Below are 22,076 nucleotides of genomic sequence, written 5' to 3'. Positions count from 1 at the left end.
TACTTCCTTTTCTAAAATATTTTGATGCTACACATCTATATGCTTCTGATGCTGGGTAATCACTTAAATCTGTGAGTTTGCTTGTCTGGCATTATACTGCTCATCACATTCTTGCGTTGGCACCTTTATTTTCTAAAGGAAAATTGCCTCTGGTAGACTATTTACTTCCAGCTATAGGGATAGACATATGACCCAGGCCCGAACCATCAGAGAAGTATACCCTCTCTTTGACCACAGTGATTGGTTTAGGCATGATATATGACCACCAGACAGAGCCAATGAAATTCCATTTGACTGAAAGATGGGACATGAGTCCCGGCTTTTTTGCTAGGGTTGCTAAGGAAGCCCAGACATGAAGGCAGCCATCTTGTCCCTGTGAGAGAACAGCCTGTCTGACAAAGAAGCTAACACAGAGAAAAGGAGAATAAGAGTAAGGAGAGTCCGACTCTTGTACCTGAAGCCAGGAACAATCCATGGGCTTTTCAGTTACACGAGGAAAAGAAATCCTTTCAGTTTAAGACAGTTTAGATTGGAATTCTGTCCCCTGAAACGTGAATAACACATAGACACTTGGTTAACCCCTTAGTCCCGGCTCAAGTGGTCATGTTCAAAAACTGCTGGGCTGCCCTCAGTCTTCTCATACCCTCTGTGGAACTGGCCCTTCCCTCCCTTTCCCGTCTGCCTTGACGCCCAGCCTGCCTTACCACACCCCCCACCTGCTCTCTAATGGCTACGCTCTCGCACTCACATGAGCTGAAACAGCTTGCAGTGCCGTGAACCTGCCCCACTTGTCTTCCCGCATTTTCACATGCCGTTCTCAGGGCTTGAAAAAGCCCCTCCGTCTCATTCCCCACCGCCGCCCTGCCCCCTACACCATAGCACCTGGCAAACGCTTCATTCTTCAAGCTTCACCTACTCTTGTCAAAGACACCAGTGATCTCTATGTTGCCATATCCAATGGTCACTTCTCTGCTCAGCTCCTATGTAACATCTTGACAACATTCCACACAACTGACCATTCCCACCTTCTTGAACGCGTTCTCTTTCTCTTGGTTTCCACAATAACTTACTCTCTTTCTCCTACCTTATTGATCGCTCCTTCTCCATCTTTTCATTCATTCGTTTCTTACATGTGTTCCTTTAACAAATATTTACTAAGAGCCTACTAGTTGCTAGGCTCTGTGTTAGGCACTAGACAGTCAACAGCACAAAGCCCTGCCCATGGAGTTTACATTCTAGGGCAAGTCTTTATTCCCCACCTCTGCTCAACCTCTAAATGTTGGCGTGTGCTGAGGCTCATCTTGGGGAGCCCTTGTCTTTTCCATCTTGTCCATCTCACAGCTTTAAATTCCATTCGTGGGTTGATGACTCCCAAATGTCTATCCCTAGACCTGGCTATTTCCTCTGAACTCCAGACTGCTTACTTAATTTGCCCTTTGGATATCTCCAGTTTAACATGTTGAAAACAGAAATGTTTATTCCCCCACCCTCAGCCTAAACCTGTTTCTCCACCTGCCATTCTCAATGGCGCCACCATCCACCCAGTTGCTCAGGCCAAAACCCTAGGAGTCATCCTGATTCCTCCTTTACTCTCACCCGACAGCCAATCTATCAGTAAGTTCTGCTGGCTCTACCTCCAGAATGTACTCTAGAACTGGCCACTTTTCTCTATTTCCTACTACTCTGGTCTAGGCCACCATCATCCATCCCTGACCACTATAATAACCTCCTTACTGGTTTCCCAGCTTCCACGTATGCCTATCACCCCCATCTATGCTTCACACCATAGCCAGAGCGATCTTTCCAAAATGTAAATTAGATTGTGTCACTCCTCTCCTTAAAACTCTTCAATAAACAGCGTGGGAGATGGTATTTGCAACATTTATCAATGTATACACATTTAGTAACTTGAATATATAAATACTCCACATTAATCAATTAGAAACAGACAACCTTGTAGAAAAATGGGCAAGGGGTATGAACCCACAGTTCACAAGAGAAGAAACTCCAAGAGCTAATAAATACAAAATTACATGTTTAACCTCACTAGTAATCATGAAAATGCAAATTAAAATGAGTTACCAAAACACTGTCAAAATTTTTAAAGGCTGACAATATCAACTGCTGGCAAGAATACAAAGAAATGGGAACTTTGAGATGCTGCTAGTGGTAATATAAATTAGTATGCCAACTTTGGAGAGCCAGCTTTATGTAATGTATAGCAACTTTTTATAATTTTGAGAATGAGCACACCCTTCAACCCATTAGTCTCCCGTTTCAGAATCAGTTGTACATAGTGAACAAAACAGGATCAATAGGATAAATAAAATATGTACATGTGCCATGTAATTCTATATAGCAGTTGAAAATCAATTAACTAAGTTAATTCAACATCTATCAAGCATTCTTGGATGAAAAAAGGCAGCTATGAGGGGGGGCGGAAATGGCGTAATGATAGAGGCTCTGTTCATCCATAGATGATAGAGGCGACCAAATCGAAGTTGTGATGGAAACAAGGAGCAAGCAGCAAGGAAAAATCGCCTGGGATCTTGATGAACAAGCCATACAACTAAGGAGAAATGCAAGAAACCACCCTGCAATGGCAGAAGGTAGGAAAGGGTGAGGACGCGTCTCGAGCGGCTGAGTGAGACGGAGGCTGCGGCAGTGGCAGACACCTCTTAAAGGGGCCACGTCCACGAGCAGATTTTCGCAGTGACGGACCTGCTTGCTCTGAGCACCAGTGCCAATTCGGCTGTGTGCAGGGGGTGCGAGGGACTTACAGGGAGACATTGTTGGAGTGAGGGCTGAGGAGAGACTTGCTCTATACAGAAGTGCCTGTGGTATCCACTGTTCCCTGTTGAGCCCTCCCCTCTCCCAGTTCTCAGACACAGTGCTACCATAACCCCGACATCATCAAACTGGATAACAGAGGATTCTCTGAAACTCTGCCTACCCCAACTTGCAGCCCCACCCAAGCCATATCCAGGTATATCCTGAGCGAGTCAGGTGCTCCTTGCTGAGCAGCGCCTAGACTCACACTAGAGGCAGCTGGCCCTGGTTTCTGGTGTGACCTTTTGAGGCAACTATAAGCACTGCATCTGCGGGTTGCTTGCTGAATCTTAACAGGTAGCCCCGGAGGGGTAGAGGCTTGGGCTAAACTTGGCCTGTAGCTGAATCCCTCTCAGGACTGTGCCCCTGGACACCTACTTCACAAATCCACACTAATAGGACCAGGAGACTTAGGAGCTTTGCTTAGTACATAGAAATAGACACGGAAAGGCAGCCAAAATGGGAAGCTACCACACAAAGCCCCACTAATGAGACCGGGAGACTTAGGAACTTTGCTTAGTACATGGAAACAGACACGGAAAGGCAGCCAAAATGGGAAGACAAAGAAGCAGAAACCATATGAGAGAATAGAATAGAGATCCAGAAATAATAGAGTCAAGTAATCTAACAGAAGCAGAGTTCAAAACACTGGTTATAAAGATGCTCAATGAACTTCTGGGAAATGTAGATAAATTCAGTGAGAACTTCGACAAAGAGATAAAAAACATAAAAATGGAAATTATAAAAGAGAACCGGTAGGAAATGAAGAACACATTATCTGAGATGAGCATAAACAAAGGAATAAATAAGGTGAATAAAGAAAATGACCAAATGACCTATCTAAAGGATGGGAAAGCCAAAGACATTCAATCAGAATGGTAAGAAAAAAGATGCCAGGACTATAAAAATAATTTAAGGAGCATATGAGACACTATTAAAAGTAAAAATATCTGTCTCATCTGCATAGCTGAAGAAAAACAAGATGTTGAAGAAATAATGATGGAAAACTTTCCTAATCTGGTCGAGGAGGATCCAAATATCCATCCGACTGGTGTAACTTAAGAAAATCAAGATGTTGAACAGCTGTTTAAAGAAATAATGATAGAAAACTTTCCTAACTTGATGAAGAAAATGGGCATAAACCCCAGGAAGCTCAGAGAATTTCAAAAACCAGGGATCCAAAGAAGCCCCCACCAAGACACATCATAATTAAAATGACAAAGGTTAAATACAAAGAAAGAATATTAAAAGCAGCAAGAAAAATACAGATAGTTACCTATAAGGGAACACACATAAGACTGGCAGCTGATTTCTCAAAAGAAAGTATGCAGGACAGAAGGGTTTGGCAAACAATATTTGACAGAATGAAGACCCAGGATCTACAACCAAGAATACTTTATCTAGCAAAGCTACCATTTAGAGTTGAAGGACAGAAGCTCTTTAGAGCTTCCCAGACAAAAATAAACTAAAGGAATTTATCACCACCAAGCCACTATTACAGGAAATGTTGGAGGGACTCCTTTAAGAAGAAAAAAAAAAACGTATCAAAAACAGGAATAAAGGATGGTAACAACTGCATTCCTATCAAGAAGTACCTCAGATGGAAAAGAATTCAGTGCTCCAACTAAAAGATAGAGTGGCCGAATGGATAAGAAAACAAGACCCCTACATATGCTGCCTATAAGAGACTCACTTCAGATTAAAGGAAACACGCAGACTAAAAGGAAGGAGATGGAAAAAGATATTGCTTTGATGGACCTAGAAGGTCCATCAAGTCAGACAGAGAAAGATAAATACCATATAAGATTTCATTTATATGTGGAATCTAAGGAATAAAAAGAACAAACTAATCAAAAACAGACTCTCCAATAGAGTGGACAATTTGGTGATGGACAGAGGGGAGAGGGTTTGGGGGACCGGGAGATTGAGATGAAGGGTTAAAGAAGTATAAATTAGTAGCCAATGGATGGTCACTGGGATGGGGAGCACAGCATAGGGAATGCAGTTAGCATTAATACATTGTCTAGGTGGAAGGTCAGGGGAGAGAGGGAGCAATTGAGGGAATCATTTTACAAACTATATAGATGTCTAACCAATGTACTGTATACTTGAAACTAATTAAAATAAATAATTTTTTAAAGGCAACTGTAAAAAGACATGTGCACACTGCTTCCGTTATGCAAATTTAAAGTTCTAAACTTAAAGAGAAAAATGACTTCCCATTACTCTCAGAATAAAACCCTAATTCTTACCCTGGCCCACAAGGTCTATGCGATCTGGCTTTCTAACTCCATCTCACACCACTCACTAAGCTCCAGCCACACTAGCCTGCTTTCAAGCATTCTTAAAGCACCGATTTTCTTGCCCAGCTTAGGCTTTTCTAGTAACTATTCCCTGTGCCTGGAACTTCCCTTAAAGCAGCCTCCCCATCACCTGCAGACACTATGTGTTTGTCTAATTATTTGTTTATTTCTTTGTCTCTCCCCATTAGACTGTAAGCCCCAGGAAAGAAAGAACGTTGCCTTTCTTGTTCAGTGGTATATCACCAATGGATGGCATTTCATAAGAGCTCAATAGATGCTTATTGAATGAATAAACATGACTTCCTCTAGGAAGTCTTTCCTGAATTCCTAGACTAAGAAACATTCCTTAACTCTGCGTTTCTACAGCCTCCTGGCTTGGTTCTTTCAGCAACTTTCCCACTACGATTCAGGAACTCTTAATCTGGGGTTTTTCAAATGAATGGCAAGGCAATCCATAAACATCCAAAAACTATAGGCAAAATTTTATGGGCATGTGCTTATTACATTTTCTGGGGAGTTTTCATCATATTCCTTAAAGAGTCTATGCCACAAACACACACAAAAAAAATCATAACACTACTGCGTCAGTTGGGTTATAACTTGACCAGGTCCTGTACCCTGTAGGCTGCTTGAGGGCAAGTCTGCCACTGTTTCCCAAAATGCTAGTGCAGAGCCTGGCATGGAATAGGAGAATCTCAGTGAAATCTAGAGTGAATGAATGCATGCTTTTGGAGCCTGGGTACCAGGCTCATTTTCACTCACAGACCCCTTGGGAGCCTGAGACATCGGAACTAGAACAGGCTGGAACAGACAGAGAGAAGAAAGCTGGCCTTGGCCTCAGCGCCAAGAAGGCTTAGCGCCCAGACAGGCGGGGCCCTGGACAGGGCTCTCCTCTTGCTCACCCTGAGCCCAAAGATGCTGATCCGTTACAGGTTTTTCATCCTCTGCCCAGTGCCAGCTGTGTCCTCCTCCTCCCTCCACCTCACCCCGGAAGGTGAGCCAGCTTTGGTACCAGGGCTTATCAGCCGAGATCAATACAATTGCCTAGCTCAGGCAGCCCCATGGAAACCCCACAACAAGACACCAAAACAGAGACCAAACCCTTCCTGGGAAACTCAAGGGGCATGAAGAGGTGTCTCCTTCACTGGTGACTGAGGAATCTAGAAATTCCGGTGGGGCCAACTGAGCAAGGGGTGCGGGACACTCGGCCTCATTCCATATAAAGAAACCCCAAGCTCCAAGATCTATTCCCACTTGCCATGTAGCAGAGTCTTTCTCCAACGCCATCTTGCACACACCTAGGGTCAGGTACTTCCTTGAGAAATTCATGAATGAAGTCCAATCAGGCTGGGTCCAATCAGGTATCAAGAGGAACATTTAATAATACTATTGGCTAATATTGACTGAGATCTATTATGTGCCAGGCCATGTGCTACATGAACTATATTTTTAAAAATGTAATCCTCACAATATACCTATGAGCCCCATTTGAAAGAAGAGGAAACTGAGGCAGGAAAGGCCAAATAGCTTTCCAAGGCCCTTTGGCCAACAAGTGGCAGAGCTAAGATTCAAACAGGTCATCTGATTCCTATGACCTTAACCTCTACTTTAGAGCCGCCAAGTATGGAGCCCAAACTTGGTCACATAAGGCTATATCTGATTACGGTTAGGTCTCACAACCACCCTGGCAGGAAAATCACCATTACTTTCTCTGTTTTACGGATGAGCAGAGACTCAGAGTAATCTGCCCAAGTTCATGCAGCAAGGCGAGTAATAGAGACACACGCCTATCTGAAGCCAACATGTTGGCTCTTAACCCCTGCCAGGAAATGTTTTCCATAAGAGGGCTGGGCTGGTGTGGCCATTCACAACTCCCCACCCCTCCTCACTCCAAGTCCACAGTGCAATGGAGTCATTCTCTACGCTGAATTTCCAACACAGAAACTAGCACCTAAAACAATGATTGGCAAAAATTCTGAGCTTGATGAATAAACGTGTAAAATGTACGAATGTATGAATGAATGGATAGACTCTTGAATGTATAAATGAATGGATAAATGAATTTCTCCTGACTACAGCCTTTTCTCTCAGAAAAGAGAGAGTCTGTGGTTCCCTCCAGGAGAGTAAGACCCAGGCACCCACCAAACATTCTCCCCATGGGTTGGAAAAACTTCTGTGGTGAGGTATAAAAGATGGGCTTACATGTGTTCCTGGAGAACTAACCCCTGTTGCTTGCACGGAATAACCAACCCTTAGTCCACAGAGCACATTTGTACACATGTTATAGATTTCTCTCCACAGCTACCCTGAAGGAGGTACCACGCTTCCATTTTAAAGGTTGAAGAGCCTGCAGTGCAGAGAGGGCACATGAGTTGTCACGGAAACAAGTGACAGAGCGGGGGTCACTTCAGATCCCTAGTCCCTTTTCCTCCAGCATGTCCCTATGTATAGGGTCAGAGACAGGATTATGGGACTGCCAGGGGTTTGTCCCAAATCCATAGGCAAACAGGTCAGGGAGCAATATCTAGGTCCTCAATTAGAGGGAAAAGGAAACAAAGACTTTGCAGGGGATGTGCCCAGAGGTCCCAGTCAGATGGCAGAACCAGGCCCAGAGAGTTCAGAGAGCTGCATGGTGGGCCCTCTGGGATCAGGCCACAGAAACCAGGCAGAATCAGAGGCATCAGCCGGGGTTGGCGAAACAGGCACAAGCCCAGCCAGAGGCAGCCCAAGAAACCTGGGGACAGAATCAGCAATGGGACCCCACTTGCTCTCTGGCTCACCCCTCCTGGTGGGCCACAGGATCATCGTTGGGGGAGCTTGATGCCACTTAATGGACTGGGAGGACAGAACCTCTCTCTATATGGGCACGGAGCAGTGTTGCCCGGCCCAGCCAAGCCCTGACCAGACAGCCTAGCACAATGGTTCTCTTAGGCAGGCATACAATTCAGCCCTTTCAGGCCAGGGGCAGTCGGGCTGGCAACCCCTGTACCTCTGTTTCTCTCTGGCTCCTGTAAGTGAATCACTCAGAATTAATGAACTTGGGAACAATGAACAGGAAGCAAGTTTGAGTTCTTTAACAAACAAGAAGCTAGATCTCAGGTACCCCAGTGCCATTGCTGTTGATGGCGATCTATGCAGTGGATGCTTCAGGGTCACAGAGCCACTCAACAAAGTGTCATAGAATTGTCGCTAACTGTGACCGTCAAAACCATAGAAAGTTAGGTTCATAGCATCACAGATTGTTCTAATTACAGAGTCACAGAAAGCCAACGTCCCAGAACCATCAATTATAAGCCTAGAATCATCAGCTCAGGGAATCACAGACTTGTAGGACCATCAACCCATCAGTTGCCAGAACCCAGCTCTTTAGAGAGGGAAAAAGCTTTGAAGACCATCCTGTCTAAGGTTTCATTCTGTAGGTAGGGAAACTGATTCAGCTGATCAAGGTCATAAAGTTTGGTCATAGCTGACCAAGGCCTCTCTGCATCCTCATTCTACTTCTAGGGAAAATGGGCAAGAGTTGCAGAAGCCTGAGCTCCTAGACACTTGGCCCAGGGACCTGCCCCTTGGGGATGGTCTGGCCCCACTCTGAGGTATCATTTGACGCTGCCAGGGCACCTGTGGTCAAACCCTTCCATTGTTTCAAGATCTGAGGCTTTGTGAGCTCTAATGTCAGGATGATGTAGTTGGCAAGTCTAGACAGGCTTAAATTCCTTTAGCCAATCCCTCAGTCCCCTGCCTAATAAGGGAGAATAGTACACCCTCGTGATTTTGCCTGGGAGTATGCCCACTGGTGATCACACAGGAGAGAGAGCCAGTCCTCCAGGGTTTCAGCATGGGGTGCCCATTGCCTCATCAAGGTCACTTCAGTTCACTGCCACACAAGGAAGCCCAGTCTCACTTCCCAAGAGTCTATCACAAGCTAGGCTCAGAGAAGCTACTAAGGAGGATGTTGTACTCACCTTCGAGGTTCCTATAGTCCACTGGGAGAGTCATATATGTATGTGATTATAAGACAAGGCAGAGTGTGATGGCAATAAACACAGAAGAGACAGAAATTAAGAAAAGCTTCATGAGAGAGTGGCGGTATTTAAACTGAGCCATTAGAGAGCTTTTTTTATATCAATCCCTGACTTCTGCTTCTGTCTGTGTTGAAGTAACAAGAACTAGACTTACCTTCTCACACTAAACACGTAGAAAACCGAACAAAATATATAAAACATTTGTTTTCAAACAATGAGAAACAGGCATAATAGTATGTGATTCCCTAAGAGACGAGAAACGAATAAAGGGAGCCCCTGATTGTCCTGGTTTTCTGCCTGGCATCCATTCCAGACCATGGCTCAGGAAGAAGAAACTCAAGTAGAATATGTTAATCTTGCTGAATTAAAAATTTTGAGATTGGAGTTCAGGGATGAAGCTAGAAGTCGCGGCAAAGTTCCAGAAAGAAGGAGGCTGTGCAGTGAAAGAGCTCTAGAAATTTGCATGTGACCTTCTGGAGTTGTTGCTGAGTACGAGAGTGAAATTCCATGAGACTGGGCAAAGAATAACCAAAAAGCTGCAAGCTGAACAATTCTCGAAGCTCACGTAGGACAGGAAACATTTGAATTATGAACAACCAGAGTGGTAAGAAGTCACTGAAGACCTAGAACCTTCAGTGGGGACTTTATAGAAGTCATGCCTTAGCCATAAGCTGCTGTATGATCCTAGATTGAGGGCTAGTCCAGACCAGCCATAGCCAAGCTTTCAAACAGGCTTCAAAGGGACGAAGCTGATTTGCAAGTAACCTAACAGCCTGTTACAACAAAGCCCAACTTCTTTAAAGTAAGACAGCCAAACGGAAACACCCAACTACATGACATCACTAATGTCCAGTATCCAGTCAAAAATTATTAAATGTGCCAAGAAGCAGAAAAATGTGATTGACTGACTTATAATCAAGAGAAAAATCGATCGATATAAATGGACCCAGAAATAACAGAGATGGTGGAATTAACATATAAAGATGTCAAAATAGTTATTAGAACTATGCTGAAGTATTTAAAAATATATATAAATATAATGAGGAGAGAAATGGAAGATATAAAAAAATCAAGTAGAACTTTTAGAAGTAAATAATATCTAAAATGAAAATTTTTATTGAATGAGATTAATAGTACATGAGACATCGTAGAAGAAAAGATTATTTACCCTGAAGGTGTGGAAATATAATCTACCTAAAATGAAGCACAGGGAGAGAAAAAAGTGGAAAAAATGAACAGAGCTTAGCGGCTTATGATATGACCACGAATGGTCTAGCATAGGTAACTGAAGTCTAAAAAGGAAAGGAGAGAGAAAAATAAACAGAAAATATATTTGAAGAAATAGTGGCTGGAAATTTTCTAAATTTGATTACAAAACTATAAATCCACGGATCAAGAATTTCAATATACCCAAACAGGATAAACATAAAAACCCCACACCAAGGTACATCATAATGAAATTGCTGAAAACCAAGGATAACAATAAAACCTTAAAAGCAGAAAAAAGACATGTTACATACAGAGGAGCAATGAGAGGAATTAAAATATAGTTCTCATCAAAAACTGTGCACGCCAGGGGACAATGGCACTTCTCTAAAACAATGGGGAAAAAAAACCCCATCAACCTAAAATTCTAGGTTTCCAGCAACGATACGCTTTAAACAATGAAGGAGAAATAAAAACTTTTTTGGAAAAACAAAAACTGAAAGAATTTGTCACCGTCAGACCTGCAATACAAGAAATAATAAAGGAAATTCTTCAGGTGGAAGGAAAATTATACCAGATAGAAATTGAATCTACACAAAGGAATAAACCCATGAATAAATATACAGGTATTTTTTTTCTCTCATTTGCCAATTTTTTTTAAAGATAAGCAAAAATAACAGTGTATACTAGGGTTTACAATGTACGTACAAGCAAAATGTAGGACAAGAGCACAGAAAGAACAGACTAGGGAATGGAAATGCACTGTTGCTATAACTTTCTTACATTATCTGTTTTAGTAGATTTGTATTAGGTCAATTCAGCTAAGCTGAATTTCCCAGAATTCCTTTCTCTGTTAGCACGGGTCACAAGATATTTTGTGCAACATCTGGAAGGTGGAGTAAAGCAGTTGCCTCTTGCTTTTTTGCTTTTTGTTTGTTTTTTGTGTTTTGGTCACTCAGAAAGTTGGTACGGGGACACCAGGAGCAGCTCAGACACACTGTCACTTAACTGCTGGGTCACCTTGTCATCGTGAAGGCAGCAGCTGGGCCCATAGCTCCTGCTGTATCATCCTTCAGTTTCTCTGGTCCCTTGCTCAGGTGTGTGTTTTAGCTTCATGATGAAAAGCCCCAGTTTCTCCTATAGGTCACTGACAACTTTGAAGTTAGCGTCTGGGAGGAGGTGAGAGATGCCATGGCTGATTTATTCCAGCTCTTCCTCATTCTTCTCCCACTTAAAATCACTCTCCTTTCTCAATTTCCTTCATTTCACTATCAGAAGGTAGCCTTTTAGAAATTGTTTATCCAGCTCCACAGAATCATATAAGGTTAAATTCTTATAATAAATCCTTTTTATCTATCACTCCTGTGGTTCTACTTTTCTGCTGGAACCTTGACTAATAAATATATAAAGTGGCATAATATTATGTAAATACTATGTGATAAAGTAACAATGCATATAATTAACCCTAAAGCAACTACTGAAAAATAAAACAAAGAGTGAAAATAAAATCATAAAAATAATTAATCCAGAGAAGCCAGACAAAGGGAAATTAAGGAACGAAAAAGAGATGGAACAAATAGAAAGCAAGTAGCAAGACAGTAGATTTAAATCCAACCATATCAATAATTACATTAAAAGCTAAAAAGTCCAGTTTAAAGCCAGAGATTGTTAGACTGGATTTAAAGAGCAAGACCCAGGGATATGCGGTCTACAAGAAGCCCACTTCAAATATAAAGAAACAGATAAATTAAAAGTAAAAAGTTGGACAAATCTATAGTAGGAAAATACTAATCTTAAGAAAGTTGGAGTGGCTATAGGACTATCAGACAAAGTAGACTTCAGAACCAGGGATAATACCAGAGATTAAGAAGGACATTTGTTAATGAGAAAGGGATCAATTAATAAAGAGAATTTAATACTCTTAAATATGTATGCGCCTAATAACAGAGCTTCAAAATACGTGAAGCAAAAACTGACACACCTGAGAAAAGAAATAGACAAATCCACAACTGGAGTTGGAAATTACAACTCTCTCATAATTGATAGAACAGAAAGTCATCAAGGATATAGAAAACTTGAACACTGTTGACTACTTGACCTAACTGACATTTGTAGACTACTCCACTCAACAACAGAATATACATTATTTGCAAGGGCACAAGAAGATACACCAAATGCTGGGCCATAAAACATGTCTCAATACATTGAAAAGGACTAAAATCACTACACTAATTCTGGAGAGAAAATAAATAGTATGGGGATAAACAAGTTTTTAAAGCTAAAAGATAAAGAAGAGAATCTTCCCATATAATGCAAATTAAGTCATCTTTTGCTTCTTACAAGTGATAGCAATGTGTTTTAAAACCTAGACGGATATGTCTTAAAACCTAATTCCTTTTAAACCAGGCCATGAATCAGAGGAAACCTCTGGGCCAGTAGAACATGTTGTTGAAGTTCTGGGTGACTTTTCAAAGGGAAGGGACTGGTAACAGTGGCTTAAGTCAAGAAGACTTGTTCCCTGAGCTCCTGCACCTTCCCCTGGGTGGCCCACAGGCACATCAATGTGTCCGAAACCAAGCCAACAGCATATTCCCAAACCCCCAAAGCGCCCATCTTAATCCTTCCTTCTCAAAACTGCTTTCTTCTGAATTACATCTTAGCTGAGAGCACCACTCAAAAACTTGCAGGCATTCCCAACTCCTGATTTCCTTTCAGTTTTCACAGTTAATCGGTCACCAAATCGTTAATCGTTAATCGCTGGAGCCCACCTTATTCCCCCCTGGCAGATCCAAGCTCTCTTCTCATTTCTCACCTAATTATGTAACTACTCCTAATTTGCCCCAGGCCTTCTGCCTTATTTTGCCTCTCTCTGTGCTATGTCCTACTTGCTAATGGAGTTTTAACTTTCTTGTTGGTCGTATTTTAAAAGTCATACGATAATACATATTGGTCATTAGAAAATATCTGATACAGGTAAGAAAAACCCAAAATATATCACTTAATAAATAGAAGTAAAATCAAGTGTAAGTTCCCGTCAGCCCCCTCTTCTGCCCAGTGATAACCACTGCTAATATTTTGGATGAACAGCCTTCCAACTCTTTTCCAAACATTCATTTGTACTCTTTACAAAATGAGATTGTTCTGTACTACAGTGACCCAGTTCACCAGGGACAGTCCCCATTTTAGCACCGAAGTTCCTGCATCTCAAGAAAGCATTCAATCCTGGGCAAATTGGGATGCTTGTAACTCTGCAGGATTTTGTGTTTTTGTTTTTGCTTAATATATTAGCATATTTTGATGTTAATAATATACAACTGTATCTTTATTTTAATGACTGCAGGGATACCGACATGAATATATATCAAAATGGTCTTTTAAAAGCAAAAACCCATTGCCTTCCACTTCATCCTTTGATGTACCCCATAGTACAGAGCCGTGAACTCTAGAGTGGGGGAGGGGAGGTGCAGTCCAGGAGACGCATGAGAAGAGCCACTAATGCAAGGAAGAATAAGTACCAGAATTTATATGTATTTCTTATCTCATGTTTTCAAGTTTTCTATTGGGAAAACTGGACAGCCACATGCAAAAGGATGAAACTGGACCACTATCTTACACCATACACAAAAATTAACTCAAAGTGGATTAAACACTTGAACATAAGACCTGAAAGCATAAAACTCCTAGAAAAAAACACAGGAGGTAAGCTCCTTGACATTAATCCTGGCAATGATTTTTTTGGATTTGACAAGAAAAGCAAAGGCAACAAAAGCAAAAATAAATGGGACTACATCAAACTAACGAGTTTTTGCAAACGAAGGAAACCATCAATAAAATGGAAAGGCGACCCATTGAATGTGGGAAAATACTTGCAAATTTTATGTCTGATAAGGCATTAATATCTAAAATATATGAAGAAGTCATACAATTTAATACCAAGAAAAGCAAACAATCTGATTAAAGTTTTCTATTTTTGTGTCTTATAATGTACATGATATATTAGGATGGTAGTACATGATTATAATTATTTATAAATGAATCTCCTCTTAATGGAGTTTTTTTGTGTTTATTTCAAGCACGATCCTAAAAGTTGGAGATATTGTCCTGATGAAATATTAACTCTAGCAGTCCTGGAATGTCCAACATGGTTAAGACTTTGCTTCCCCCTTCAACTTCATCGACTGCCTCCCCACCTCCTGAGCGAGCCATACTAAACCATATCTGTTGCCTGAACATCCATATTCTCTCTTCCAAGTTTTTGCACAAGCTGTTCCCACTGCCAGAGGTTCCAGACACTCCACCCCCTTCACCTCCTGGCTAGTATGCACCTGTGCCTGGAGACCCAGATCAAGTGACATCTCTGCCAGGAAGCCTTCCTGGGCACACACCCCTTTCTCGAGCCTATCCCATCCGGGCTGTGTACCTCTCCTCCTTGTTCCCATAGCACTCTGTGCCTACCTGCAAAACACTGACCATGTGACTTTGTTATTGCCCGTGTATTCTCTTTGGCCTCCTCAAGGTGGGGAATGCCTTTCATATTTGAATCTCTAGTGGCTGTCTGGACCAATGCCTGCCACCTATTAGTAAATGGGAAAAAAAATAATAATAACTAAATGTATCTCGCACTTTGTAGATGCCAGGCACTGGTTGAAGAACTTTACATATATTAGCATATTTAACACAAAAACCATGCCCACAGGTGGGTACTTCTGTTGTCTCCATGTTACAGATGAGGAAACAGAGATGCAGAGAACTCAAGTAACTTGCCGAGATAATATAACTGATAATTATCTGAGCTGGAATTTGAACCCAAGCAAATCAGCTTCAGAATCCATGCTATCGATCACTAAGTGAATCACTCGATAAAAATATGAATGAACAAATGAAGGGAGGAAGGAACACATGAATGAACAGTTAAACGAAGGTGTGAGTAAACAAGTGTCCAGTAGCCTGGCATCAGGAGACTGCCCAGCCAGCTTTGCAGACATCAACAAACTGCTCTATCTGTAAGATGCCTTTGTCTTTTTTCATCTTACGCCATTTAAAAATTCTTAAACTGGTGCTTAATAAGGTGCCAAAAACTTGGCTCTGTTCTCCTCAGCCTTTTACTGACACCAACCAAACTATCCCATCTTCACTGCTTTCTCGATAACTGCGTGCAGGGTAATGAGCATCAGTAGCATAGGATCGCTGAGTGGTAGAGTGAGCAGGTGCACTTAGAGACACTTAGAGATCATGTGGTCCAACCCTCCATTTGGTAGATAGGGAAACTGAGGCCCAGAGAGGCAACATGACTTGCCCACAGTCACACAGCAAGTGGCAGAGTTGAGAATGGGCCTAACCTCCTGGCTTCCAGTCCATCTTTTTACTAACCTAACTCTAGAGGCAACATGACTTGCCCACAGTCACACAGCAAGTTAGTGGCAGAATTGAGAATGGGCCTAACCTCCTGGCTTCCGGTCCATCTCTTTACTAACCTACCTCTGGTCATTGCTTTAGCCTTGTCAATCAAAAGGCATTGGGGGAAAAGCACAACAATCGAGTTTAACGATTTCTCAAACACAGACACTACCCAGATCTGCTTAGGCATCAATTTCGAAAGATTGTGGGAATAAGGGAGGCGAGAAACCCAAAGTCGAAGCCCTGTGATTTCCTCTAGGCACAGAAGTAAGTAACTAAAACCATCACTGGTGACTTACCATGTGCTAGATGTTTCCTTGCATTAACCCACTTAACCCTCCCAACAGATGATAATTGTCCCCATTTTACAGATAAGCAAACTGAGGCACAGAGAAGTAAGTAGAGTGACCAACTCATCTCAATTTTCCTGGAATCGTCCCTGTTTTACACCTGGAAGTCCTGTGTCTCAGGAACCCCTCAGTCCCAGGCAAACCGGGACAGTTGATCTCCCCAGAGGATCGAACCCCAGAGATTCAGGCCAATTTCCATGCCCTTTTCTGCCACACCGTGCCACCCCTCTGGGTAAAGAGATAAACTTGAGGATGAGGAATAAACAGATAACCAGGCAAAGCGGGGTGAGGATAGGAAGTTGGGGGAGGGTAGGCACGGAGAGGCAGCTCTGAAGGCAGGTCAGCTCCAGGTCACTGCAGCTGAGCCAAAGTCTGGGAGGCAGGGCACTACTGGGTGCCATGCCAGGGAAGGACAAACAGAGGCTGGTCTATTCATCTCTTCTCATCCCAGGAGGAGTCTGTTTACGACGATAATGGCCCTGTTATCTCAGCCAGGTCTCTGGGTCCTTGCCAGGCAGTGCAAGGGTTTAAGTTCTGAGGCTCTGATGAAACCAGTCTCCCTAGGACCCTGGCCCGCTCCCCATCCTCCCCTGAAAGCCTGGCTGGCAGAGAAGGGGAGACATATGAGAGCCACAGGGCAGGGCCCCCTTGCCCAGGGAGCCCGCTGGGAAAGCGAGACCACCATGCTCGGACACTGGATTTCCGGGTTGCCTAGGGAAGGAAGTCACAGTGCTTGACCAGCTGCTGGGAGCCAAACACTCCTATTTTTACATCTCTCCTTCTCAAAGCACTTGAGATAGGAAGCATCACCTCCACCTTACAGAAAAGAAAGCTGAAGCCCAGAGAGGGGATGTCCCTTGATGAGGTCACACAGCATGTCGGTGACACAGCGTGTCAATGGCAGAGCTGGGGCCCCAGTTCTCCCTGCCTCCCAAGCCTTCCTTCACACAAGGCTGTAAAATGATGACACAGAGATAAACTATGTCCTGGGTGCGTGTCTGCGTGACTCTGGTTTCCCAGAGCGCTCCTGCCTGCACACTCCCCCTGCCCTCCTCCACCCTGCTGCCTCCTTCTTACCCTTGACACCTGCCTGACTCCTAGGCTGGCGAGAGCCCTGTCCTCTAACCCACAGTGGCCTGTGCTTGGCCAACCACAGTCCTCACATTTGGGTTGTAACAGGCATTTGTCAGTCTCCCCGCTGCACTCGGGCTCCAAGGGGACAGGAAGTAATCTCCCACCCCCAGCACTGATACGTTCAATTCATGGCCAGATCATTGTTAGCTCTGTCTCCGTCAGGGGGCATCCTGAAGGCAACAGTCAACTTACAAGTCTCCCCCCAGGTTTCTCTGCTCTACCCACTTTCCCTCATGATCCCACTGACCTTCACCTGTCACTTCACCAAAGTGTGGTGCCTGGAGCAGCAACAGCATGTCACCGAGAGCTTGTGGGAAATGCAGAAACTCACGCCCGGCTCCAGGGCACTGGCACCGAGCCAAGGTGTGTAAACATTCACCATCATTGTCCACTATCATATCTGAACCTTGCTACAAGCCCTCCCATGCAGCTGTCACCATCCCTCCTGCTACAGATGAGGCTAGGGTTTGGACAGGAAATATGACTTTCTCCAGAATGCACAGCCAGGGAATGGTAGAGGTGGGATTCAAACGCAGGGCCCGTCTCCCTCTAAAGGTGATGGAAATTAGTGCTGACATTACATGTGGCGGAAACTTACATTTATTGAGCATCACTCCTGGCAAAGCCCTGTATCTGCTTTATCTCATGTGACCTTCTCAACTCCTTATGAAGTCAGAGGTTGACACTCTCACTTTACAGACAGGAAGACAGGGCTCGAATAGGGGAGGGACTTACCCAAGATCCACAGCTAGGAAACAGCAGAAATGGGATGGAATCAACTCTGTTTGCCTGACAAAAAGCCCCAAGCCCCAGACTGATCCTGGAGGAGGTGGTCACTGTGCGTGTGCGTGTGCGTGTGCGTGTTCGCGTGCACGCATGCACGCGTGCGTGCGCATGCTCCAGCTCTGCCTGTCCTTTCTCCCACCTGAGAAAGCTTGTGGCTTTAGATCATGACCCACACTTCCTTCCCCTTTCTAACCCTCAGCCTTAGGCTTAATCATTATCCAATTCTGACCCAAGCACAAACACATGCCAATGGATCACAATCAGCTAGTGTTGTATGATGTCACTCCCCAACTATTTCCATCAATTAGCAGGTGCCAAGAATTCCTGAGATGGCCTTCCTGCGTTCCGAAAGTCATCACAGGTCCTGAGTCCCAAGAACTGAGTCCCGGATGTTAAGCTCTGGAGCAGGCTAGAGCCAGAGGGAATACGTTACATATTCCCTGTTGATGAAAGGAAGAACCCGACCAGAGAGGACCATTCCCAGGCCTTCCTTGTTCCTCTCAGCTGTGAGATCTTAGCAGATTACTCCTCTCTCTGAGCCTCAGCTTCTCCATCTCTGAAATGAGTGGATGATAAATGAACCAACCTCCCAGGGTAGTTGTAAGAAGTATTAGGGATGATGGAAGTGGCTGGGGGCGGGGGATGCGTCTCTCGAGTTCTCACTGCCCAGAAATAAACACAGCTCAGACTGTCTAATAGGTTGGCTAGCGAGAGTGGGTAGTGTGCACAGGCATCCATTTGTACGGGCAGCTCACAGGTCATTTGGAAGAGGAGGAGGGAAGATAGGGTCAGGGCAGTGGCACAGGTGTGTGTGCCCTGCGAGGCGGTGGCCAGGCAGGGAGGAGCCAGTGCTGTCTGCAGGGACCAAGGCATGGACAAAGCAGTAAAAACAACCATTACCCCTTGCCCCGGTAGAGAACACAACACCATGGCCCAGTGAGCGGGGAGCATTGGAAAACAGCTCCTGGCACAAATCTTCATATTCTTACAGACGGCACTGGCAACTGTGGCCAGGCCCCCTCAGTGACTTCAAGGACAAAAGACACAGAAGGAGGGAGGGGTGGCAAAAAAAAAAAAGATGCATGGGCAAGGGCCGGTGGTAAACGACACAAGGCTTTGTGAGCACTTGGGGCTCGGGGGTTACCCTGGGACACCCAGACCCACCTGGGAAAGGTTTCGCAGAGACCAGACGCCCAGAAGAGCAGCTGGCAGCCAGACCCGCTGAAATCTGGGTGGGCGCTACTAACGCAAGCCCATCGATGATACACAAGGCTGGAGGGACGGGAGGAAGCGCATTCACACACATTTATACACACAGCTGGCAGAGCCCTGCTTCCAAGGGGGCCATGAGCCCTGCCGCCCGCACTCACCCCACTTACCTTCCCCCAGGCCTGGACGCAGGGCAAAAGGCATGCCCAGGGTGCCCCAATAAAGTCCTTATAAAACGGAAACTTATTCATGAGTCAGCCCGATCCCTGGCAGCCAGTTCATTCATCACAGAGGTATTTCAGTTCTTTTCAGCAAAGCCTTTCACTGCCTCGGGAGGTGAGGTCATCTCTAGTAAACACTGCCTTGCGGTGAATTTCCTCTGAACTTTTTGCTTTTGTTTAATCCACCAAACCTCAAGGGAAGCTGGCAACCTCGAGAAGTACAAAGGCACTGGGCTGAGTCGGAGACCAGGGTTCAAATCCCAGCTCTGCCCTTTCCAGCTGCAGGACCTTGGCCAATGCAAGTCACATCTCTGGGCCTTGGTTTCTCTGTTAAATGACGTCACTACTACTGACAGGATTCTAAAGAAATACACAGCACTATACACTCATTCAGTCAACAGATATTTACTGAGTGCTTAACATGTGCAAGCACTATGCCGGACACAATGGAAATTATGATAAAGAAACACACATATGTGCATATGTGCACAAGTATGTGCGTGTACCTGCACGCGCGCGTGCGCACACACACACACACACACACACACACACACACGGTTCCCACTCCCTGCCCTTGGAAAATTCACATTCTGGTAAGAAAGACAGACATGAACCAAATGATCCCGTAAATGAATATTAACATTCAGCTGTGATTAGTGCTGAGCTTTATGGTGCTATAAGAGCCTGTAATGGGTGTTTGATCCACTTGGGCAGAGATGGCAGGGCAGGGCAGGACAGGGAAGACCTTCTGAAGGGGTGATGACTGAGTGGGAGATGAAAAATATGGCCGAGCATCACCTAGGCAGAAAGAAGCTGTGAGCAAAGTGCCTGCAGAGAGGCAGAACCATGGCTTGTCCCAGTCATGGGAGAAAGTCAGCCCAGAACACAGGGGTGAGCGGTGAGGAGGAGCCTGTACATAATCAGGCTGCAGACACAGGAAGGGTGGGAATCAGTACTGAGCCTGCGGCCGAACGTTCCAGGCCGAACGTTCCCCAACGTGCTCAAGTGGCTTTGGAGAGAACATTATGAAATATCAATGGATTAAACTTAATTTGGGGCTAAATCAGAGACCATCATCTACTCAATTATGGCTTGGACAAAAGACAGTAGATATGGAGAAACAGAATTGAAAATATTCTATCCCTCAGTTTTATTTTTCTGTGATTTGAAAAAACACTACTATGGTTTGATTTTAGTGATAAAATAATCAGCTCGATGCACAGAACAGCAGTTTTCCACTGGAGGCTAGTGAGAGCAAGCCCAGCTAAACTCAGCATCTGCCGTCCACGGGACTCAGCATGCATGGGGCCACCAGGTGGTAGCTGAGGAGGGGCAGTGGATCCTTGGATGGCTGCCAAAGAAGTCACACTGGTGATGGTTCCCATCATTTCCTTGTGGGAGCAGAAGAGGATTGAGGTTCAGGTCCTGGCAATATTTATTTGTCTTATCAAAATATGCTCTCTTGTAAAAATGTTTGTCTCATAAAAAAAGAAATATAAATATTTCTTATAAAAATATTTATTTGTCTTAAAAATAGGCTGCCTAAAAAGAAATAAATAAATGGGACTACATCAACTAAAAAGTTTTGCACAGCGAAAGAAACCATCGACAAAACAAAAAGACAGCCTACTGAATGGGAGAAGATATTTGCCAATGATACACACCTGATAAGGGGTTAATATTTAAAATTTATAAAAAAAAAAACTCATACAACTCAACACACACCAAAAAACCCCAACCAATCCAATTAAAAAATGGGCAGAGGACCTGAATAGACATTTCTCCAAAGAGGACATATGGAGGGCGAATAGACACATGAAGAGATGCTCAACGAGATATCAACTTACACCTGGCAGAATGGCTACCGTGAATAAATCAAAAACAGTGTTGGTGAGGATGTGGAGAAAAGAGAACCCTTGTGCACTGTTGGTGGGATTGCAAATCGGTGCAGCCACATTGGAAAACGGTATGGAGGTTCCTCAAAAAATTAAAAAGAGAATTATCATGATGCGACAATCGCACTTCTGGGTATATATTCAAAGGAAATGAAAACAGGGTATGGAAGAGCTATCGGCTCTCCTACGTTCATCGCAGCATTATTCACAAAAGCCAAGACGTGGAAACAAGCTAAGCGTCTGTCAATGAATGAATGGATAAAAACGATGTGGTATACACATACAATGGAATATTATTCAGTGGTAAGGAAGAAGGAAATCCCGCCATTTACAACAACATGAATGGAACTTGTGGGCATTACGGTAAACCAGACAGGGAAGGACAAATACTGCAAGGTATCACTTATATGTGGAATTTTTTTTAAAAAAATGTCAAACTCAGAAACAGAGAGTAAAAAAGTAGTTGTCGGGGCTGGAGGAGGGTGGATTAACAGAAATAGAGATTGGTGAAAGGGTATAAATTTCAGCTCTAAGATGAATAAAGTCTGAAGATTAAATGTATAACATGGTGACTATAGTTGATAATACCAAATTGTATAACTGAACTTTTCTAAGAGTAGAACTTAAACATTCTCATCAAAACGTGTGTATGCATGCGTGTGTCTTAACGCATATCAGTTAACTAGATGGGAGGAATCCTTTCACGATGTACATGTATATCGAA

General features: G+C 43.9%; 1 long non-coding RNA gene across 1 annotated transcript in view; it reads right to left on the bottom strand.

Moving 5' to 3' along the window:
• The window catches only part of LOC107195855, a 44,703-nt gene extending 25,093 nt beyond the window's left edge, over positions 1–19,610 (bottom strand). Inside the window, exon 1 of the long non-coding RNA XR_001517134.2 lies at positions 19,407–19,610. This is a non-coding gene — a long non-coding RNA (uncharacterized LOC107195855). The remainder of the gene's footprint in view (positions 1–19,406) is intronic.
• Positions 19,611–22,076: the final 2,466 nt, after the last annotated feature.

The sequence above is a fragment of the Pteropus alecto genome, unplaced genomic scaffold (assembly GCF_000325575.1).
Source record: "Pteropus alecto unplaced genomic scaffold, ASM32557v1 scaffold125, whole genome shotgun sequence".
NCBI classification, from domain to species: domain Eukaryota; kingdom Metazoa; phylum Chordata; class Mammalia; order Chiroptera; family Pteropodidae; genus Pteropus; species Pteropus alecto.
Note: the sequence above shows the minus strand (reverse complement) of the source record. Positions and strands in the feature narration are given on the sequence as shown.